Genomic DNA, 21,378 nt, shown 5'->3' with positions numbered 1-21,378 from the left:
GTAGATATACTAAGGGATGTAACTCGTGTAGGCTTATAAATACGTTTTAAGTGACTTGTTATTTCAAATAATACCAACGCTTAGGATAAAGCTTTAACTTCAAGCCATTGCCAATTTATAGATATGTATTTATATTTTTTTGATAAATCAGTTTTTCGTGATGATAACAATTGAATTCTCCAAGTGCGTTACATATCAATGTCAAAGGTTGCAAACTGCAAGGTCTTCCTTACCGCCCGTTGGAACACGTTAAGATGGATCCATACTACCTGTGAAGTTAGTATGGTTTCATATACAATGGTTATTAACCAATCAAAAAGTCTTCTAATTTATCTCAAGCGTAATGCATTGGTTATATGATGTGACAACACCGTGGCCGTATGTGAGTGATTAAGTAAGTGAGTTTAGTTTTACGCCGCATTTAGCAATATTCCAGTAATATCACAGCGGGGAACAAAATATGGGCTTCACGCATTGTACCCACGTGGGGAATATAACCCAGATCTTCAGGCTTCTCGACCGCCTCCGTGGTGTAGTGGTTAGAGCGTCCGCCCGGAGAGCGGAAGGTCGCGGGTTCGATCCCCGACCGCGTCATACCCAAAAGACGTTAAAATATGGTACTTGTTGGTCCCTGCCTGGCGCTCGGCATTAATGGGTACAACAAGGACTGGTCGGCTCGGAGTCAGTATAATGTGTCTGAGTGGGGTATTCATGCTTCACTGCGGCATGGTATCTCAGTGGGCTAGCACTATAAAACCAGCTTCAGTCTGGGCTAGTACAAGCAGCCGCACATACACATACACACGCATGCACGTCGTCATATGAGCGAAATATTTTCAAGTACGACGTTAAACCCAATTTCACCTCACCTCACCTCACCTTCAGGCTTCTCAACCGCACCGTGCGTACTAACGTTAGGAGAAACAAAGTGTAAACAATCTAATGGCGATTCGGTGTACATATGTTTATTTAATGTGTATATTTGACTGATGACTTAATGATGAAATAATGAATGTTCTTTTTATAATAACCATTGTGTTAATTATTCATCATACATGAACAATGCATTTTTTCAAATTGTCATTTTCTCACTCTGTTCAATTAACAAAAAAACTAAAGAATGTTTTGTTCAATGTGCAGGTAAACATGGCCGACCAAGTATACAAAATAATAGTGCTCCATGACAACCCAAAGTGGTTTCCATTGGTCAAAGATGCATTGAAGGATTATGACGTCGTAGTTGACGAATGGGTTTCTGACGAAGTTGACATCGACCTCACGTCATCCCCACCAGAGAACACCATCTTCTACAACAGATGTAGTCCAACGTCACATACACGTGGTCACCCATTATCCCTGGAGCAGGCACGCGTCATCATCAAGTGGTTACGTCATCACAACGTAACAGTAGTGAATGGTCTCCCTGCTATAGACATCGAAGACAGCAAAGCCTTCCAGTACGTCATGGCCAAAGACTGTGGCTTAAATATCCCTCAGACTGTCTTCACTTCCAGACCGACAAAGGCACTAATTCAGAAACATTTCGGAACGGATGCACCCTTTGTTATCAAACCAGATAGAGGTGGACATGGTATTAATATACAGCTGTACCATAATGTCGCAGAATTTGAATCGGAAAAGGAGCTGCCTGGTTCGTATACTGGACTGTATTTGATTCAGAGTTATCTCCCCCCGACTTCCGGTGTTTACAGAGCAGAGTTCGTTGCGCAACAGTTTCTTTACGTCAGCAAAGCAACAATGTGCGATGGCTTTTCTTCCAACTACTGTCCTGATGATTTACCCAAAGACAGGTTCCAGATTCTGAAAGACCTTGAGGATCCTGTAATTGATAAGTGTACCAAAATTGTTTCAAACTCCCGGGTTGGATAATGGCGCGGTGGAGTTTATTTATGGCCCAGACGGTGTTCCATACGTCATAGATATCAACTGTAACACTGTCTACAATTCTAAGGCGGAAATTGAAGCAGGAGTACCACAAGGCTGGAGGAAAGTTGCTGAAATGTTGGTCGAGAACATTTCGTATTTGAAGAAATCTAAATAACGTTTAAGCTAAGATGAACGCAATGACACATTAGGGCTGACATAGGTCGCAAATTGTGTAAAGGACCTGTACACAGAATATATTTTAAATTTTATTTTTAAATTTTATTCATTTTACATCTAAACCTATTTAGTGTTACCATATGCTTTATGTATACGGAATATATAGCGCCGTGTCGGGTATTACCGAACAGCTAACTCAATATCCCGCTAATTCCTTTTGTGTTTCATCATATGAATCAATAAGTACTATTACTAAAGAATCATTCATTGTAAATCATATTCCTGCATAAAGGCGAATGAATTGTGTCCAGCAAAAACATGTTGTTGATAGATATTTGACATCGTCTACCCTTTATTTCTCTCACAGGCTCGCCCGAACATTCATGTCGGGCAAATAGTGTGCCATAGAAATTTACAATATGGACGATCGATCGACTTCGCGTCATTTGTTTGAAGACACAATTTATCAGCTTTTTAAAGGATACAAACAGTTATGGAAACAACTGGTGTGTGCCACTAACATGTACCCAAGTTTTTATCTTTTGGACACATAGATAGTTCCAAAGTTTCTACCAGGGTACCCCACCCACTATTACCCTACCCTACCCGGATACCCGTTATGTTAATTCCTGACATCAAATTTGTAAGAAATGGCAATAAATTCTTCAGCTCGGAGGCTAAAATTTCGAGTTTTTCGATATTTTAACCATGTTTTATATTCAAAACAGATGACTGTAAATAATTGTCTAAACCTCCAAAGACAATACAACCTTTTAATCATGAAAGAATAACAAATTATGTTGTTTAATCTGTTAGTTACATGCTCATGTGTCATGTAACCTTGAAAATAGGATCAAGGTCAACCTGAAATGACTTGGGTCTGCGTAATCACCCATTGTTGGCTGTCAACATAATTGAAGACATTGGGTGCAACGTTTTATGAGATATCGGGCTTACATAAGAAAGTAAAAAAATACATGTATATCTCTGAGTGTATTGAGAATAATAGTTACCTTTTGTGACAAGGAAATTACTGGACCCAACAGTATATAATAATAATAATAATAGGCCATTTATATAGCGCCTTTCCACGTCACAGGGATATGCTCAAAGCGCTTCCTGAGCTGAAGTTAAAACTATATACAGTTGGCAGGTACGGATGATTGGAAGTCACTTGTAGCGGAGAAATGGATGAGTCTTTAGTCGTGTTTTGAATGTACTTAGGGAAGGAGATGATTTTAACTCGATAGGGAGAGAGTTCCACAGAGAAGCTGCTGCATATGAAAAAGTTCTTGAGCCAAATGATTTGAGATTGTAGCTCGGGACAGCAAGTAACAGTTGTTGTGATGAGCGCAGAGTTCTTTCTGGAGAGTAATGTGTCAGAAGGTCTTGAAGGTAGGAAGGTCCTGAGTTGTAGAAAGACTGGTAGGTGAGGCAGAGAATCTTGAAATCAATCCTTTCACGAACACGGAGCCAGTGTAGAGAGTTTAGAATGGGAGAGATGTGACAGCGAGTACTGGTGAGAGTGATGATGCGTGCAGCTTTGTTCTGGATTTTCTGAAGACGATGGAGTTGAGATGAAGAGATGCCAAACAGTAAACTGTTGCAGTAATCCAGGCGGGATAAAATCAGTGTCCGCACAAGGGTGGCAGTGGCTTCTTTTGTTAGGACTTTGCGGATGCTGCCGATGTTCTTCTGATGGTAGTGGCAGGTCTTTACTAGATGATTTATTTGCTTGTTCATGCTGAGGTTTGAGTCCAAAAGAACGCCAAGGTTTTTCACAAGAGGAGAAAAAGGAATCGAAGATTGCCCAATGGAAATATCTTTGATGATAAGGTTTCGTTGTCTTGAGATTGTGGAGATGACCATTGTTTCTGTTTTATAGTCGTTAAGTTTCAGCTTGTTTGCAGACATCCAGGATCTTGTGCTGGAGAGGCATGCTTCAAGGTTGGACTTGCACTCTAGCTGACTTTGTTCTGAGGACTTAAAACTGTCAAACAATTGGCTGTCGTCTGCATAGAAATGATGAGGCACATGATAAGCAGACATCAGTTTTCCGAGCGGTTGAGTATACAGGGAGAAGAACTGATCCCTGGGGAACTCCACAGGTTAGGGTGTGACTGGCTGATGAAGATGTTCCGATGTGAATGGAATGGTTCTGTCTGAAAGGTAGGATCTTAGCCAGTCAAGAACTGTATTAGTCAAACCAAATTCTTTCACCAAACGCTGAAGAAGAATTTCATGGTTAATTGTGTCGAAAGCCGAAGATAAATCCAGGAGGACAAGCAAAGCAGATTCATCATGGTCGACTGCAGATCTGACAGAGTTCAAGACGTAATTTAGAGCAGTTTCTGTGCTGTGAGCCTGCCTGTAGGCAAATTGGTAACAATCAGTCAAGTTATGCTGAGAAAGATGATCCGAGAGTTGTTGTTTGACTACTTTTTCCAAAACTTTAGACATGAACATCAGATTTGAGACAGGACGATATTTTTTAGGCACTGAGGGTCAAGCGTGGTTTTCTTGATGAGTGGTTTGACTACAGCTCGCTTAAAGCATGATGGTACACAACCTAATAATAAACTTAGGTTGATGATCTTGGTAATGATTGGCAGAATGATATCCAGTATTTTCAAAAGGAATTTTGTCGGGATAGGATCAAGCTCACATGAAGTTGGTTTTGACGAAAGCACTATTTTCTTGACCTCAGATTCTGTTACTGGATGGAATGAACTGAGCTGAGTACCAATGGTATATCACTTTACACGCAGCCCAGACAGCGAATGGGACTTCTCAGGAAGCACTGCCTGCTCGAACCCACCAAGAACTTTCAGGAGAATCTGAAGGCTCCCCAACACTGCAGCCTTTTGCATGACCAAGAGCGTCAGAGCACCAAACCAAGGGCACCGAGAACAATGATAATAACAATGACAATGACAATACTTTATTACCCCAAGGGGAATTCTTTTTACATTTGAAAGTGGTCACAGGGTTACATATAAAAATGACATATAGGTTAATAAAACACAAAACAACACAATAGACAGACAAAGCTAACTGTCATTTGAAAGGCGAATACTTGCTGGAATAAAAGAATTTTGAACTCTTTTTGTTTTAAAACGGGGCATTTGTTATCGGCGGCCTGAAGGTAAAGGATGATATTCAGAAAATAAAACATGGCTGGAATCAGATAAAATTCTCTCAGCGAGGTTAAGAACACGGAAATTAAAAAGAGAAGATCAACCCGAAACAGACACACCAGAGATTTTATTTGCAATTAACGGACGCTCTAACCACTACACCACGGAGGTGGTCTGTCAGGCTTACGGCTTACACAATCATTAGTATACAGAATGAAAAGCACGGGCGAAATGACACAGCCCTGAGGTGCTCCAGTATTAGTGTACATTGTTGTTGAGTTTGGCTGATTCACGTGCACATATTGGGGTCGGTTAATCAAGAATTGCTCATTCCACAGTAAAAGGTTCCGGTTCACATTCATGGATAAAAGTTTTTGCAGTAAAATATTTGGTTGAATAGTGTTAAAAGCAGAGGAAAAATCAATAAAAAGAACTCTAGCATAAGATTTGGGGGGTTCTAAATGTTTGTAAATACTGTTCAAAATAACAACTTTACCATCTTCCACACCCCGTCGTGCTCTATGTGCAAATTGAAGAGGGTCAAAGAGGTGTCCAACGTTAGATATCAGCGTATTTAGCATGATCCTTTCAAAACACTTCATGGCTATTGACGTGAGGGCAACTGGACGGAAGTCGTTCAATACAGATGGGGTGCTTTTCTTAGGCACGGGAATGACTTTTGAGGTTTTCCATATTGTTGGTATGATATGCTGATCAAATGAGAGTTGATAAAGTCGTCTAAAAACATGGCACAGCTGATCACAACATCGTTTGAGGATAATTCCATCCAGTCCATCAGGTTCTGATGCTTTCCGTATATTCAGCTTGGAAAACTTGGTTTTGACTATCTCTGGTTTAATAGTGATAGCATCCTCATTGTCTGGTATGATACCGTCTATGACAGTTTTGCGTTGGTTGGTGAAGTCAAACGTATCGAATCTTGAATAAAACTGGTTTAGATCTTCAGCGTACTTCCGGTCGTCTGCAACGATGATATGTGATGACTTGTTCTGCTGGCCGATCATAGTTTTCACGCCTTTCCACGCCTGACGACTGTTGTTCTGGTAGAATTGTTGCTCCACTTTGTCTCTATAGTCTTCCATACATTTCTTACATATCATTAGTACAAAAGGCTTTTTTTCTTGTCATTAAGCATTATTTTTAATTCTTTCGTCACCCAGGGTTTGTTATTAGGATATATCGTTATTTCCTTTTTCGGGGTGATTGAGTCTACACAGAAAGTTATGTAATCAGTTATAGCAACAGACAAAGCACAGGGGTCAGATGAGTTAACGAAAAATACGTCCCTATCAGTACATTCAAAGCAACCCTGTAATTGCTGGATTGAATCCGTGTCCCACGTCTTCTTAACTTCTGGTTCGCGCTTCAGTCTCTGTCTATATATTGGAACAAGGTAAACACAATTATGGTCTGACGAACCAAGAGGAGCTTTTGATTTCCCAGTGTAGGCATCTTTGATATTGCCGTAGCATAAGTCGATGGTTTTCTGTTGGCGTGTGGGACATTTGACTTATTGCTGATAGTGAGGTATAACTGTTCTTAGTGGCGCACTGTTAAAGTCGCCGAGCACAAGCTTAGGAGCGTCGGGCGAGATTGTTTCAAGCTTTTGCACATCAGCTGCGTTGTTATTGTAAGCACTGGATGGGATATATGTGAGAATCGTGAATATCTGCCTGAACTCACGGGGAAGATAAGATGGTCGTAGTGAGACAGAGAGTAGTTCAGTGTCGGGAGTGCATATCTTCACTCGTACCACAATGTTCTGACACCATGTTTGATTAACATATATACATACTCCGCCTCCTATGGATTTACCAGTCTTCTCTTCACTCCTGTCTAAGCGTATAGATGAACCAAATGTTGGCAGAATCAAACTGTCGTTACTAATGGTGTCATTGAGCCAGGTTTCAGTGAAACATAACAAGCAGCTATCTCTAAATTCGTACATATATCGTGTGCATGCATGAAGTTCATCAATCTTATTCCGAAGAGATCTCACATTAGATAAGAGGATTGTTGGGAGGGAGGGTCTCGACTTTCGAGATCTCACACGTCGTCTCACACCTCCTCGCTTACCTCGTTTTCTGCGTTTAGTGTCAGGATTTGATTTGCCGCTCTGAAAATTGTTCAGCACACATTCCTGTGGTAGATACAGATTGAAATCCAGCGTTGAAGCACTTTCTCTGAGGGAAACAAGTTCATCGTATTCGTAGTGAAGTATAGGTCTGACACTATGGTGTCCATCAAGACTGGTCGGTTGACCATACTGGCCAAGCTGAGGTGGAAAGGTACTTTGACCAAAAGTATCGTGAGAAATATACAACCTGTATATTTCCGAGGCATTATGTAGCATCCGCACAAGTATCACAGGTACAAACACAAAGTCTGTAGGACAAAAAACACAAATAAAAAGAAAAATGTGAAGAGCACTTTCAAACGTGTGTCGCCACTGTGCAGCGCCACCTAGGCAAGCCTGACGACAGTGACTTTGTAAGCGAGACATTTCAAAAGCGCGGTCTGCATAGTTTTCCTAAATCTTGCCAATCACGTTGCTGTCACAGGGACAGAAAATTCAATGATATAAATAAATTCATTGGCCCGATCAAAAAGGACAAGATTATGTTTGTTGGCTGGAATTCTTCTGAAGCCGTATATGGACCTATTCCAAAGACGTTTGAAGGCATCATTTTCCATGACGCCGTGGACATGTTCAGGGGCGTATTATGGATGGAACTCGGGGCCAAAACCACAGGTGAAGACGATAGTAGAAGCAACGAGCGATGCCATCATGTCTTTTAAGATATGCTGTTTGTGACAAGGAAGGGCATCCACTATCAAGGTGTTGGACAGTCTCTGTTAATTCATTACATAATCGACATTTCATGTCAATATTTTCTTTTAGAATCACATTTAGGCGACGATTGCGAGTGGGAAGTGACTGGTCCTGGGCAGCGACCGGCGGACTTCATCCAGGCGAAAGAGTCGGTTCGATGGCTATTCTGTTCCACACACTCCATGTACACACGATGCAGTGACTTCGCAGAAAGCTTCCCCACGAATGACCGACTCCGGGCAGACTTAGTGAATGACTTCACCAGCATCTATTTGTGTGTGTGTGTGTGTGTGTGTGTGTATGTGTTATTTATTCCCCTTTTCAGTCTGTTGGTAGCAGTATGCAGTCTTGGCAGGCACACTAGAAGTGGAACCATGAGCCGTCAAGTCCACGTTCTGCAACACGTTCTGCAATACGTTTCACTAATCGCACAGCCTGGACTAAACAGTGTTCGTATCCTGAAGTTTGGAGAATTGTATACAATTTTGGGAAAGCGATTTTTGTCTGAAAATGCTGAAATCTCAAACGTCAGTTTTCTTGTTTCTAAATTTCAAGCAGCAACAACACGCGATCATTGTCCTATTACGCGCATTCTGTTTCTGGTTTGGCCAAAGCGAAATAGAGAATTTTACTTTCCATTCACCCACCGGGCTCTTTCAACAGCGAAAGATAATTTATTCGTTTGTCCGTCAATAACACATAGTAGTAGTTTGTTCTTCATGTTGTACCAGCGGTTCAAAAATCTTCAAAGTGAATGACATGTTTTGTCCTTCGGCCTGTCTCGTGACCATGGCTACGTCGATGTCATTGTGATGCTGAAAACAGGCCTAAATACATTGTCGTCGGCATTTCGTCGGTTGAGAACTGCCAAAGTTGTATACCTTTAGTGAAATATAACATTTCATGAAAGTATAATTTCATATATTTCAGTATTACCTTGCACAGTATCCTTTAGATTAGGACTATTCTCAGGTGACCCAATTATCACCTCAACAGCTGGATGGCACGTACCAGGGTTACGAAAGGAACACCATTGACGAACACATGTTGTTGTTGTTGTTTTTGTTTGTTTTGTTTGGGTTTTTTTTTTTTGGGGGGGGGGGGTTATTACACGAAAACAAACAAATGTGACTAAGATAAGATAAGATATAATACGTTATTGCCCGTGAGGGAATTTTGTGTACATCAGATGTATATGACATATAAATATGAGAAAGCACATGCAAACATAAACAATTATATTTAAGACATCCAAAGCAGTAGGACATGTAGAATCCCTGAAAGTTAAACATAATAAGGCCTAACCCAACAGATAACAGACCAGTGGGTAAAAGCTTATAACAAGTTTAAAACATGAGATGGGTCATTTAAAATTCTTAAGGTAAGATTATAAACAGTTGAAATGTATAGAGTTTCTAAAATTCCAAAATCACAAGAAGCTATTTTCCCTGCAACTTTCACACCTCTATTCAACTTGTTCTGGTTCTGGAGTGTTAAGGGTCCATACCAGCACTGTATTGATAACTTTAAAATAGATTGTATACATGATTTGTAGAACATTCATAATGGTAGAGTCTATTTGGAATGAACGGAGATTTCGTAGGAATTCTAGACAGGCTAGCATCGGTATTCTGTGAGAAGGAAATTTATTGTCAATAATTGTCCCTAGATACTTGCACTCTTCAGCTACTTCGACTTCTTGGTCCTGGATAGTTACAAGTGTGATTGGTGATCGTATCCTGCGAAAGTCAACGATGAGCTCTTAATTTTCGAGGTTCGAGAAAATTATCTTCACACCACGCTGTGAAGGCTGATACTTCTTCTTTGTTGGAATCGAACAGGAGGCTGCTTATTGCTGTATCATCGGCAAACTTTACTCTGACACAGTCATTGGTGTAAAGAGTAAAGAGCATAGGAGACAGTACACATCCCTGGGGAACACTTGAATTAGTGACGGTCGTCTCAGATGTAGAGTTGTTGACTTTGACATACTAAATATGTAAATATCGACAAAGAAAATATAAACTGAAACTTACACGATCAACTAAATACTGCTAAAAGCAACAACATATATGAAAACGCATGTGTATAAAAACTATAGTCCTCATTGTTCCACACATAAGCCATCTTTCAGAACACTAAATCAAACAAACCGGAAAATCCATATACATTTTTAAAAACAAAACATAACAAAAGAGATCACAAACTGGGATTAATATATACTAATATGCATCACCTACTAGAACTCTTCCATTACTACTTTTCAGAGATGAACATTATATATCAACATGTTGAAAGATTATAAGACATTCTAGAACAAAAATACAAAGTAATTTTAAAAGTAAAAATAGATTTCATCCGATTCAAATTGACCATTAATATTCACATATGCTAGTATCAACATCAGCATGAAAAATATAAATTATGTGTCTACCTCAGTTTCCTTGAAATAGCCATTTGATATGGGTAGAAAACGAAATGTCTGAGACAAGAAACAATACTTAACTACAGCACATTATTTAGATAAAGTTTCTTAAATGAGCTTGTCAATGAAGCTGATTATATAATTTGAGTTTTGTAAAGTTTCTGCTGACATAATATTTATGTGTTATGCGACCAAAGAACTCACACCCACGTACATTACATGGATATGGTCTGAGGCCATACAGTTCACCCTAGTTCATGACCGGGCACAACGTCCAGCTACCACTGTGCAATTATATATTCAGCTCCAGTGAGTGTTGCCAAGGGAAGTCAAAGGAGCTCTGTAGTGTTGTTAAGAAATTCTGCAGTAGGGCTGATCACTGCGAGGTGGCATGATGTCCTCACTTTTCAGATAATTCATGTTTTATGTTTATTTCGTTCCCTGCTGACCATTTAAGACGGTATCCACTGTCTTTTTTGTCTTCAGCATCTCGAAATTTTGAGCTGAGTGTATATGTTCTCTGTCTGGTACTTGGGTACAGGCGAGGAGCAAACATGCGCACGGGCCTTTTGGTAGGCATTACTTGGATTTTCAATTCCCACGGATAGATGATGTCTCTCGGTTTTGCGGAAAAGTTTTGATGAGTGCTGGTTGCAAACTGTAATAACAAACGCAGCAAATATTAGATCACAATGAAAATGATTGATGTCTAAATGAACTAATTCATACTCGACTGAACATGTTAATTTGATAGACATTATGCTGTATGCCCACTGTACTGTCTGCAGAGAATACAGGACTATACCGTGACAGTGAATTTGATGTATACGACACCAATCAAATGTTAAATATTTTTTATTAATTTTCAAATGCAAAACCATTCATTAAAACATATTTTCCTCGCCTAAGGATTGTCTGCACGACTGCACCATCAACATTTTGTGCAACTCAAGCAAGGGTAGTCCAAGCATCAATGTAAAAATCAAATACTTTAAATACTCTAATTCTTTTGAATTCAAATATTTTTTTCTTTGCATGATCTGGTAGCAAATGGATCATCAACACACTATAACTTTACCTTGAGTCTTGAGAACTCCCGTTGAGTTGATTTTCCTGCATCCATTTCTGCAAAAGACCTGCCTCCTCAGTGTTTTGCGATAATGTAATGTGTCTAAGTTTAGAACTGCCTTTTTATAAGTAAAACATGGCCATGCGTATTATTGATTACATGCAGCTATTGTACATGTATATATTGCTGATACGACATTAACCTCTAACTATCACGAAGAAGGGAAACGCTCGATCGGTCCAAAATATATTGACCGTTAATTCAATGCACTTAGTCAGGTCTACTATCACCTCATGTATGTGCATATAATGTCACTTAAATCTTAATTTTCACTGTAAATTAAGCGGATGTGTCTAATGAAAACCATGTCACATACCATGGGCTAATTCTGTTTTGAAGTTCCACACGTTTGTGTTTTGTCCGACCATTTTCACATCGGAACACTCAGAGACATAATGCTGGAAACACATCATCTCAAAACATTCATTTGCATCGCCTTCTTTTACGTCCAGTGATGGATTGTTTTTCCTGTAAAAACAACAACATACATTATACAGATACAGAATTTAAGTAGCGAAATGTTAGATTTCTTTTTCTAAACGGTAAGGTCACTTAGTATCTCACTATTCGTAACATTATTCTACTTGGCACTTTTAAGTTGTTAGCAATGACAAGTTTGCACGTGAACAAGGGATTAAGATATGGCTCCGAGCACATATTTACGAAAGGTGAAAGAAATCACAAAATCTTGAATAAATATAAATAAAAATGTACTAAACAATAGCGACTGTAATCACGTCCCAATACTTGTATATACGTAACATCTAATCTGGAAATAAGCAATGTGATAAAAAGAACAGTTTTCTAACCCATTTCGTGAAATTAGCAATGCCATGTAGGGTTTTAATGTCATATTCACATTGCTATTGCTATACATCCTAAAGAAATTAGAAAATACTGCAAGATTTGGATCAAATACTACTCAAATACAAAAACAAGCAAATGTAACCTTTTCCAAATATTCCAAATACCTACTAGTGTAAGCACCTTGCCTAAGTGAGGGACCAGTCATTGAAAAGGTGTAAATATATAAGCTCTGAGTAAACGTTTGATTTAAGTAAATGTCAGTAAGTGCTTGGAGCAGTGATCTGCTCTGCACTGAGTCCTCTCAGTAGAACTAACATGTAACAATGAAAACAAAAAGAAAATAACAAAACGCAGATTGCCAGAATGTTTCACTTACATTTATCTAATTTATACGATGCTTGAATATCCCGCCTACTGTGTCCCTTGTGAAGGTCGCGTACCGCAAGTAATGAGTACGTCAAAATCTGGCCTGTATACATATTTCGTACTGTCCACACACTATTTCACGCGATTATCTATTAATATGGTACTAGACAAACGACCAGTCTAAATCAACTGGCACTAATAACGTCATAATGTGAGGGGTTTACTCTGGCCGGTTTAGCTCGAAAAACAAATGCCCCTAAATGGCGTAACATCCCAACGGATTGCGCGTTCTACTTTCCATGTCAGAAAAATGATCCTATATTTCAATATCGGAATGAAAGGATTCTAAAAATTCCGTTTTGTTTGACATAAGTATAGATGTTTAAAAGCTGACGAGCTACGTGATCTTAACTGGAAACTTGGTAAGCTGAATAATATGTATGTCTGAATGTGTGTGTGTGTGTGTGTGTGTGTGTGTGTGTGTGTGTGTGTGTTTGTGTCTGAATGTATGTCTGTGCGTATGTGTGTTCTCTTTAGATTGGACATGTATCCAGTCTCATTCGTTGAATATCTAAGTTACATGAGTTATGAACAAGAGGGAGGCGGCAATGGAAGTAACACAACAGCGTGTGCATATACATGTTCTCATGTGTCATATATTTTCAGACTTACATCAATCGTTCCCAGTCGGTGATCCGATGGTGGGCTGGTGTCAGTTCAAGGAGCGTTGCACTTGTTTTGGCTAGTCGAACAGCAATTTCTGATGCCAAAAATGGAGCCCAGGATGTCACGTGTTGTGTTCCATTTTCTTTCATACCGTCCAACGCCTCCATGAGACTAAATACGATTGGAGGATAGTTCTCTGTGAAAATGCATACATCTCGATCTAAACACCGGGGCACCTTTGCTTTCTCAGTTTCTGTGTCTTCGTTAAGTGTAACCAGTAAACACTTTGAGTATACACAAATGCACGTTCCCAAAATGTATCTGGACATATGAGTATTTTTCTCACATGGCTCACAGCTGCGTCAGAGTATTTATGAGATGGGGGGTATATAACCAACCCATTACCTGTTGATGAATATCGAAAACATTAGTATACGCGTGAAGAAAGAATGGTTTCTGTTAAATGGTCATTTACATGAGGACCGAACTTTACTGATATGGACATGATACAAATGCAGTTATCTGTCTAATAATTATACGGAGACAGCACAGGATTATGTTGTCGCTGTGTCGCCAAAGGCTAATCGGATATATATGTTACCTGCTACTTTTGATAAGATATCCTCTATCAATGTGTCATATGATTCATCTCTGTTCACATCACGAAGGAAGTCTGCTTTCTCGCTTATCTGAAACACTATGGAATAAATGAATTAGAATCATCAAAGCCGCTGTTTTCACAAGATCGCTTGTACTACGAGAACAACTTATGGAATGTCTTTACTACAAAACTGTCCTTCTTAGAACAGTAATATTTTATTCTTTGACCTGTTGATGTTGATTCATCAACGACATTTTCAGTGAGACTGAACTCATACCTTTATAATATTTTTCTTCACCTTTATCGTCATTGGGCGTTGTTTTTCCAGAGGAGAATGAATCATCTAAATCAGTTAATGACCAAACAATATTTCCAGCTGATGAATATGAGAGGTATGTTGAGCTGACACTCGAACTTCTTTCAGATGCCATGACGTTTTCACTTAGGTATGTTCATAACATAAATTGTGTGTTTATGATACTCAAACGCTTTTGAATTTCTCCAACCACCTATCAAACCGCATTTTAGTAATTCCTTTTTTCCCACCGTCAACAGTCTCATCAGCTTCTGGTCCACAGTCATAAACGACAACTCCAGCAACAAACCGAACTGCGATTTCTAAAACTATTTCCGAGTTTCAAACATCATGAAAACGTACTTCTATGAGATCTTGTGCAGCACCGACAGAACCGACAATTCCCAGAATGATCACGGTGCTTAATTTGTCTAATAAACTCTTCTCAAGACTGTCTTGGCTAACCTTCAAATTAATTCCTTTTATAACTGGGAGTTTTGAAGATGAACCAGTGACGTTTTCTTCCTGTATGCCAACGTAATATGAGCCTCCACCCTCAATTTTCGACATGCAGCTCATATACTCTTGAAAGCGCAAATGCTTCCATATGTAGTTAGCCAGTTCTTCAGGTTTATTCTCGAATTGACTTCCATAGAAAACCTTCAGCTGTGTACTTCTGTTTTCATGCAATCCTTGCAGGTCGGTTGGAATTCCATTAATCACTGGAGCAGTCACGATGCTTTTTTGGTGTTTTTGTCAGTATGTGTAAAAGATTTGAAGCTGTTGGTCTTTCTACTTGGTGATCAGAAGACACTTTGGTATTATATTCAACTGTGGATACACTTACAGAGTTAGATATAGTCAACGCTACGAAGTCAAAAAACTCCTATAATCATCCTTTATATGAAGCCATTCTCTCACATATGCGTCAGTGAAGAGGCATCCGTCACCAGGAAGTAAATTCTTCAAACTTTGATCAAATGCTTGATCAAAATTACCGAGGAACAAATCGCCTTCTAACTGTCCATGTAGATGAACCAACAAGACACCGCCACGTGAGTTTCCGATTGCTGAAACGTTTCGTTCATTTTCCCTCAAAAGTTTTTTCTTTTCGATGCTGAAACATATCAGCATTAAGCCTTTTTATATATACGAGTCCCAAATGTTATTTTCTTTGGGGTTTTACGAGAATGTTAAAAATCGACTTCGACCCCAAAATTACAATAAGGGACATGATGGATGTTATGGGTGTACTTTATAATATCAATTAAAATTGCAAGAAAATATATTATTAAACGTTTCTAAAAGCAGCATCCAACGGCAACGTTCTATGATAAACAAATAACTCGTATAATACTAACTTGTAGCCTCGTCCATCACGTTCCATTCTTGACGAAAAGGCAGTCATATCTAAAAATACAAATGACGTAAATCATGTAAGGAATAATAATTTGTTTAACCTTTCCACGAACACCTAGAGTCATCATTGATTTTCAGTGAAGCCTTTCATATTCGTTTCAAAGCCATGTCTTTTCCCATGTACATCAACGGAATTTGCTTTAGAGGATAGGCAAGGCTGGGTTTTCATTTCCACTGACATTCTGAGACATATTTAAGGTTTGGCTGAGAGGTATGATCAGCTGACAATTATACATTCTTCAATATATTGTATCTTGTGGAATATTTTGTAAAAATTGTATCGAAAAGAAAAGACTTTTTTTTTCATTTTATTTATTGTTCTATGATGTCTTCAAACCGATGACAACATGGGACTATGAACAGATAACACGACACCCACGGTTTTACATTATGTGTCCAAATTCCAAATTCAGCTGCAATCACCATCACATGAACACACATCGATCATAAGGAACAATACGTTTTCGACTTGGAAATACAGCATGCAATGCATGCGTGTTCGCCATTTTGTGCAAATGTGATTTGCATGTTTGCAAACCTAAGAACGTGAATGCCAAACGGGTATAAAACCAGAGCAAACTAATTGTCAGACTTCTTTAAGTGGCATTTTAGAAGTTGGAGAGTTAGACTAGGATGGACAGATACAATAATCTGTATCGAAACATCGTACCACCTGTATAAAGAAGTTGCCATCCATAAAGTTTGTCCTTACCGGGTTGTCAGACATTTGTTCTAAAACCACCAAATGAATGGGTCGATTAACTTTACGACAACGAGAACGGTCGATCGGAATGATCGGAATGGGAGCCTTTCACACCCACGTTGCAAAAACGCATGGCTGTCATCGCGTCACCGTCACTAAACTCATGCAGAGATGCAGAGACAGGACTGCCGATCAAGCAGACCTCGAGTCACAACGCTCCAGGAGGACCAGTATCTACGCACGCTGCATCTCAGAAACTGCTTCCTGATTGTGACGTCATCAGCATCGAATGGCCTAAGTCACCGTGTACGCCGATACACCGTAGCCAGACGACTGAGGTCCTATGGAATCCGCGCTTGCAGACCTTTCCGGGGCCAGCAGTTGACAGCCGAACATCGTCGACGGAGACTTAGATGGATCCGGACGGTTCGACGTTGGCAGCGACGTGAGTGGCAGAAGGTGCTATTCTCCGATGAAAGCCGCTCCTCTCTGTTCATTTTGTTTTATGGATCAATCTTTTGTAGTTATTTCTTTTGCCCGTCAGTTTATTACCGAAAATTCCTATAAAAGATTCTTCAGTGTACAGTGGAAGCATTTTGTCATGTACAACTCCAGAGAAAGTACCGAGGAGGAAATGTAGATAAATACACAGAGAAAGGAAGTGAACAGATGAAATTCTATTTCAGCTGTCCACGGGTCTAAAAACGCGAAGAAAACATTTATATATAAATAACTGTCATCTGTGCAGGAAGAGCAATGTCTAAAAGTAGAAACAGATCTTTCATAGCAAACACTTCATCATATTTCGGAAACAAAAGTGGTAAACAAAAGACCTAAATTCGATTCCGACTTGGCCTCTAATGAAGTGTCCTTCCTCTCACTCACTCACAAATGCAACATGTGACAACGTAAATGGGAGTTCACAAAATAACAACCTTTCGTGGGGTGTGAAACAACAATGGCCTTGTCAGCATCTCAAAGAAAGTAACTTGAGATATACACTTACTTAAAACTATATGCATACTAATGTTCTGACCTTCTCTTTTATTGATGGCTTTACAAAGTTGGGGGGGGGGGGGGTGCCAGTAAAGCAAGTTAAAGTACGGAAACCGCTCTTATCATGGTTGAAACAATCTCATGAGAGTAGAGGACACTGGTGGCATGATAGTTTTAAATTTATTAGACCTGTCCTCAGAAGGCGACCCCATTGACCATGAATAGTTCCATTTCTTAACTCGTATATGGAGTGACTGGAGTTTGACCATCAATTTCAATCAGTACAAGTGATCAATTTTAAATAAAAGAAGATCGAACCCACCTGTTCACTCTTCTTAAACCAGTGAGATTTAGTAAAAGGAAACACACACTATTGTTTCGTCTTTACGCTGACATTACATAGTTGTTTTGGGATTCAGACCTCCGAACAGAGTATCGGAATGCTATACAAATATTAACTATATTCTTAATACGTTCATTTAGTCCTTTACTGCCTTTCAAAACGCGCATACATGTAGTATGGTAAGAGGTGACATGCATGTTAGTTCCCTTCCTGAGTACCACATTGTTTTAAGAAATATGTAACTGATTTAACTGATCATAATGGTACTAGCCTCATGTGTTCTAACCTCTATAAAAGAAATTATTGACCCTAAATGTATCTATATATACATAGAAACCATTCGATTAACTCGTATTCAAATATCTAATGTTCTTAATTTCTGTATTACGTATTAGCTTTGGCAACCTGATAGCGTAGATTCAGGTGGGTAGCTATTATTCTTTACTGTGTCAACGTCGAAAGAGTTTGTGTTGCTCACAACATATCCAACTCAACAATGAGATAAAAAGCTAAATCCTCAAGCATTGTTCATGTAACGGTGGTGTCATTCTTAACAGATCTTAATGAATACTATGACCCGGCGCACCTCGAATGGCTGCACTGATGACTTCGTAACATGGCAACAGTCACAACAAAAGCAATGTTGTTGATTATTTATGAGTGACTAAATGTCAACCCGTCGCGCACGGTAAGAACGCAATAGTAATCAATACGAAATTCAAGGTGCAGCACATTGTCTTCCATTTGGAAGGTTTGAATATTATTTAGATAAACTGCGGGCAGAAACATAAAGATTTTCCACGCATTGATGTTTTAACTGTGCCATTATGTAAAACTGGATGCTTTGGTCTATTTATATATATCGGTGGAAAACATTATCTTTGATGTACATTACAGGAGAAATAATCAGCTCAGTTATAACTTTGGAGAATGTGATGAAGATTTGTAAACCAAACCTATGTCTGACATGCTCAGGGTACTTTGATTCATATGTATTTTCCTGAAAAGACACGTACCTTCGTTAAAGGGTACGTAATCTATGAAAGTCTGATGGTGCCACTTTAATAGCGTATATTATTTTAAAATATAATAATATAAATACTTGTACAAAATAGTAATTTTGAAGCGTACGCTAGACGTTTGAGGTCACATATCATTGAACATATGTTGATAGATCCTATCCCAACGTGTTAACCACTCTTAGAATTCGGACAGGCAATATCGGAACTCAGTGATAAGCGCTGTCACGTGATTTAAGAGTGAGTGTACCCATGTGGGGAAATGGAACCCGGGTCATCGGCCATGTGATTTATGGCGAAGATAGGTGTTAGGTTTAGTGCCTGTACATGATGATGCCCTTTCTATTTTAAAGGCGATGTCTCTGCAAGTGAATGAGAGCATCAACGCAACCATGAGGCCACTACATTGTTAGGGACCGTCGTAATCTATGGCTTGGGGCGTCATTGTAAAAAGCTTCCCCATAAATATTAAGATATTGGACAATAATATATACGATATGTGAATACGCGGGTTTGGAACCGTATTTCACTGTATCCCAGCTGACACACAACGTTATCACAACGTTGATATTATGTCATTATATAACGCTATTTCAATGGACTAAAGCATATACATATATACATTGTCAAAACATTGTGTATCGACTATTACAAAATGTTTCATCGTTTCTGAAACTTTGATGTGACATGAACTGTCTCTTTCCCGAACATCGTAAAAGCAAGAGTGACATGAAATTATTCGAAATTTCTACAGAAAACGTAGAACATTATTTACCTATTGTGTTAAACTTTGTGATTACCATACGATAAATATACTGAGGTCACAGTAACATAATTTCCATGTTTACTGACAGCGTTAATATCACGTCACTCTGCAACGTCACGTCACAACGATGTGACAACGTAAATAGGAGTTCACAAAATAACGTTGTAACAACGAAAGCATAACGTTCTGACAATGTAAAATTGTTAGCTGGAATCTAGGTATTTCAGTTTGGCGTGGAGAGGAATCTCAATGTAATGTCATTCGTAAACCAGTTTTCACTGGTAACTGCACTTTTAATAACGCGTATTCGAAACTGGTAGGAAGAGAGAATAGGCACTGATCGGCTTTCCTAGAACTGAATCAGAATGATTATCGCTCATATATTCTGTGCACTGAGGTCGACAAGAGTCTCGGGATGAAAGAGACACCCCAACCCCCACACCCCTGAACAGATCAACATACACATCAACCATCGTGACATGACATGAAACCTAAAGACACTTAATCAGTTTGATAATGTTAATCCATCCAAAAACAGGTAGTATCTTAAGCTGATCCTGGAACTCGATTCATCAAGTGAAAGACGTGCTTACTTCTCAGTGCATTATTAGGACGATATGTAATGGCCACTGAAATAGGACGCCAATGAGTGACTTGAATTGTCAGGTTCTATTAGTAGGATATGTCGATTATTGACAAAATGAAAATTATGTGGCAGGACGATCTCTATTTGAATATTTATAACAAACGTTACTAGTCTAAGCCCTTGTGAATTTAACATTCAAACGTTTTAAGGACAACGTGAACCATGACATAGAAAAAGATTTGATTCAAAGGCAATGCTATACGCACTTGATCTTTTTAATTCCGTTTGTGAGCCGTTACTGTGAAATAATGGAGTAATGTTATCTTAAGGTAAAATTATGTCCTCTGGCAATGTAGGAGGGGAGACCAGTTTGAGATTTTTCCCGGATTACCCTTGGTGTGCGCTGTACAGCTATTGACTATCTGCCATGTTAAACTTCGTGACCACCAGAGGCGCACTATATTCAGCACATGCAAACAGCTTAAGTTGTGTGTTGAACATGTTCACCCCGGATTCACTGGGAATGTTTGGATAGATTTCAACTGTCATTGGCGATACAAAATTTCCTGGTATCAATTGTTATCTAAACACAATTCGAAAGGTCCCTTGTGTGTCGCGGACACAACACGTAACAATGCCAAACAACACGGCCCTTTCTATATGTATGAAATCAATGCTCAGACAAGCCTTACAATTTACAATTTCTTTCTGACGTTTATCGGGTTTGTCATGCTAATGTCAGCTATCAGTTCGGTAGGGCATTCATGTAATGAACATAATCCGTATACATTTCATATGGATTTATGTGGTATCATGTATATAATATATTTATTAAACAGATCTTACAATACTGCATTAGTCATTGCTGGGTCATGTTAACCCAGGTCCCCACAAATGGTACAATACACTGTCCTGTGAGCCTATATAGGTAACTAAATCTGATTCTCATGAAAGAGGTATTATACACATCCATGGTATTTATATGTGTGTACATTACATGGCGTGATTTGATCTGCATTGTATGCGATGAACACTGCAGCATGTAATGGGAGTAACTGATAACTGTTGTGCACCGTGTGTCTGAAATTTAAATTATTGGGTTCATGACGTAATAACTACACATACTTATATTGTTCACCGATTGCCTCACGGTTTTATTCAAAAGAATGAAATTGTACATTAGGGGATTCGACCGAGGACAG

The 21,378-nt window shown here is 39.1% G+C and overlaps 1 protein-coding gene and 2 long non-coding RNA genes across 3 annotated transcripts in view; 2 read left to right on the top strand and 1 right to left on the bottom strand.

Annotated features, from left to right (window-relative positions):
- The window catches only part of LOC124283634, a 122,970-nt gene that overhangs the window by 49,731 nt on the left and 51,861 nt on the right, over positions 1-21,378 (top strand). The window lies entirely within an intron of this gene.
- Positions 9,166-11,021, top strand: LOC124283640. The gene is made up of 2 exons (XR_006900375.1): positions 9,166-10,396; positions 10,611-11,021. It is a non-coding gene; the product is annotated as an uncharacterized LOC124283640 (long non-coding RNA).
- LOC124283639 lies at positions 13,615-15,457 on the bottom strand. Its single transcript, XR_006900374.1, has 3 exons — positions 14,327-15,457; positions 14,050-14,145; positions 13,615-13,853 (listed from the first exon to the last, which is right to left on the bottom strand). It is a non-coding gene; the product is annotated as an uncharacterized LOC124283639 (long non-coding RNA).

Source organism: Haliotis rubra, unplaced genomic scaffold (assembly GCF_003918875.1).
Source record: "Haliotis rubra isolate DU_JTF1 unplaced genomic scaffold, ASM391887v1 Scf319, whole genome shotgun sequence".
In the NCBI taxonomy this organism is placed as follows: Eukaryota; Metazoa; Mollusca; class Gastropoda; order Lepetellida; family Haliotidae; genus Haliotis; species Haliotis rubra.
Note: the sequence above shows the minus strand (reverse complement) of the source record. Positions and strands in the feature narration are given on the sequence as shown.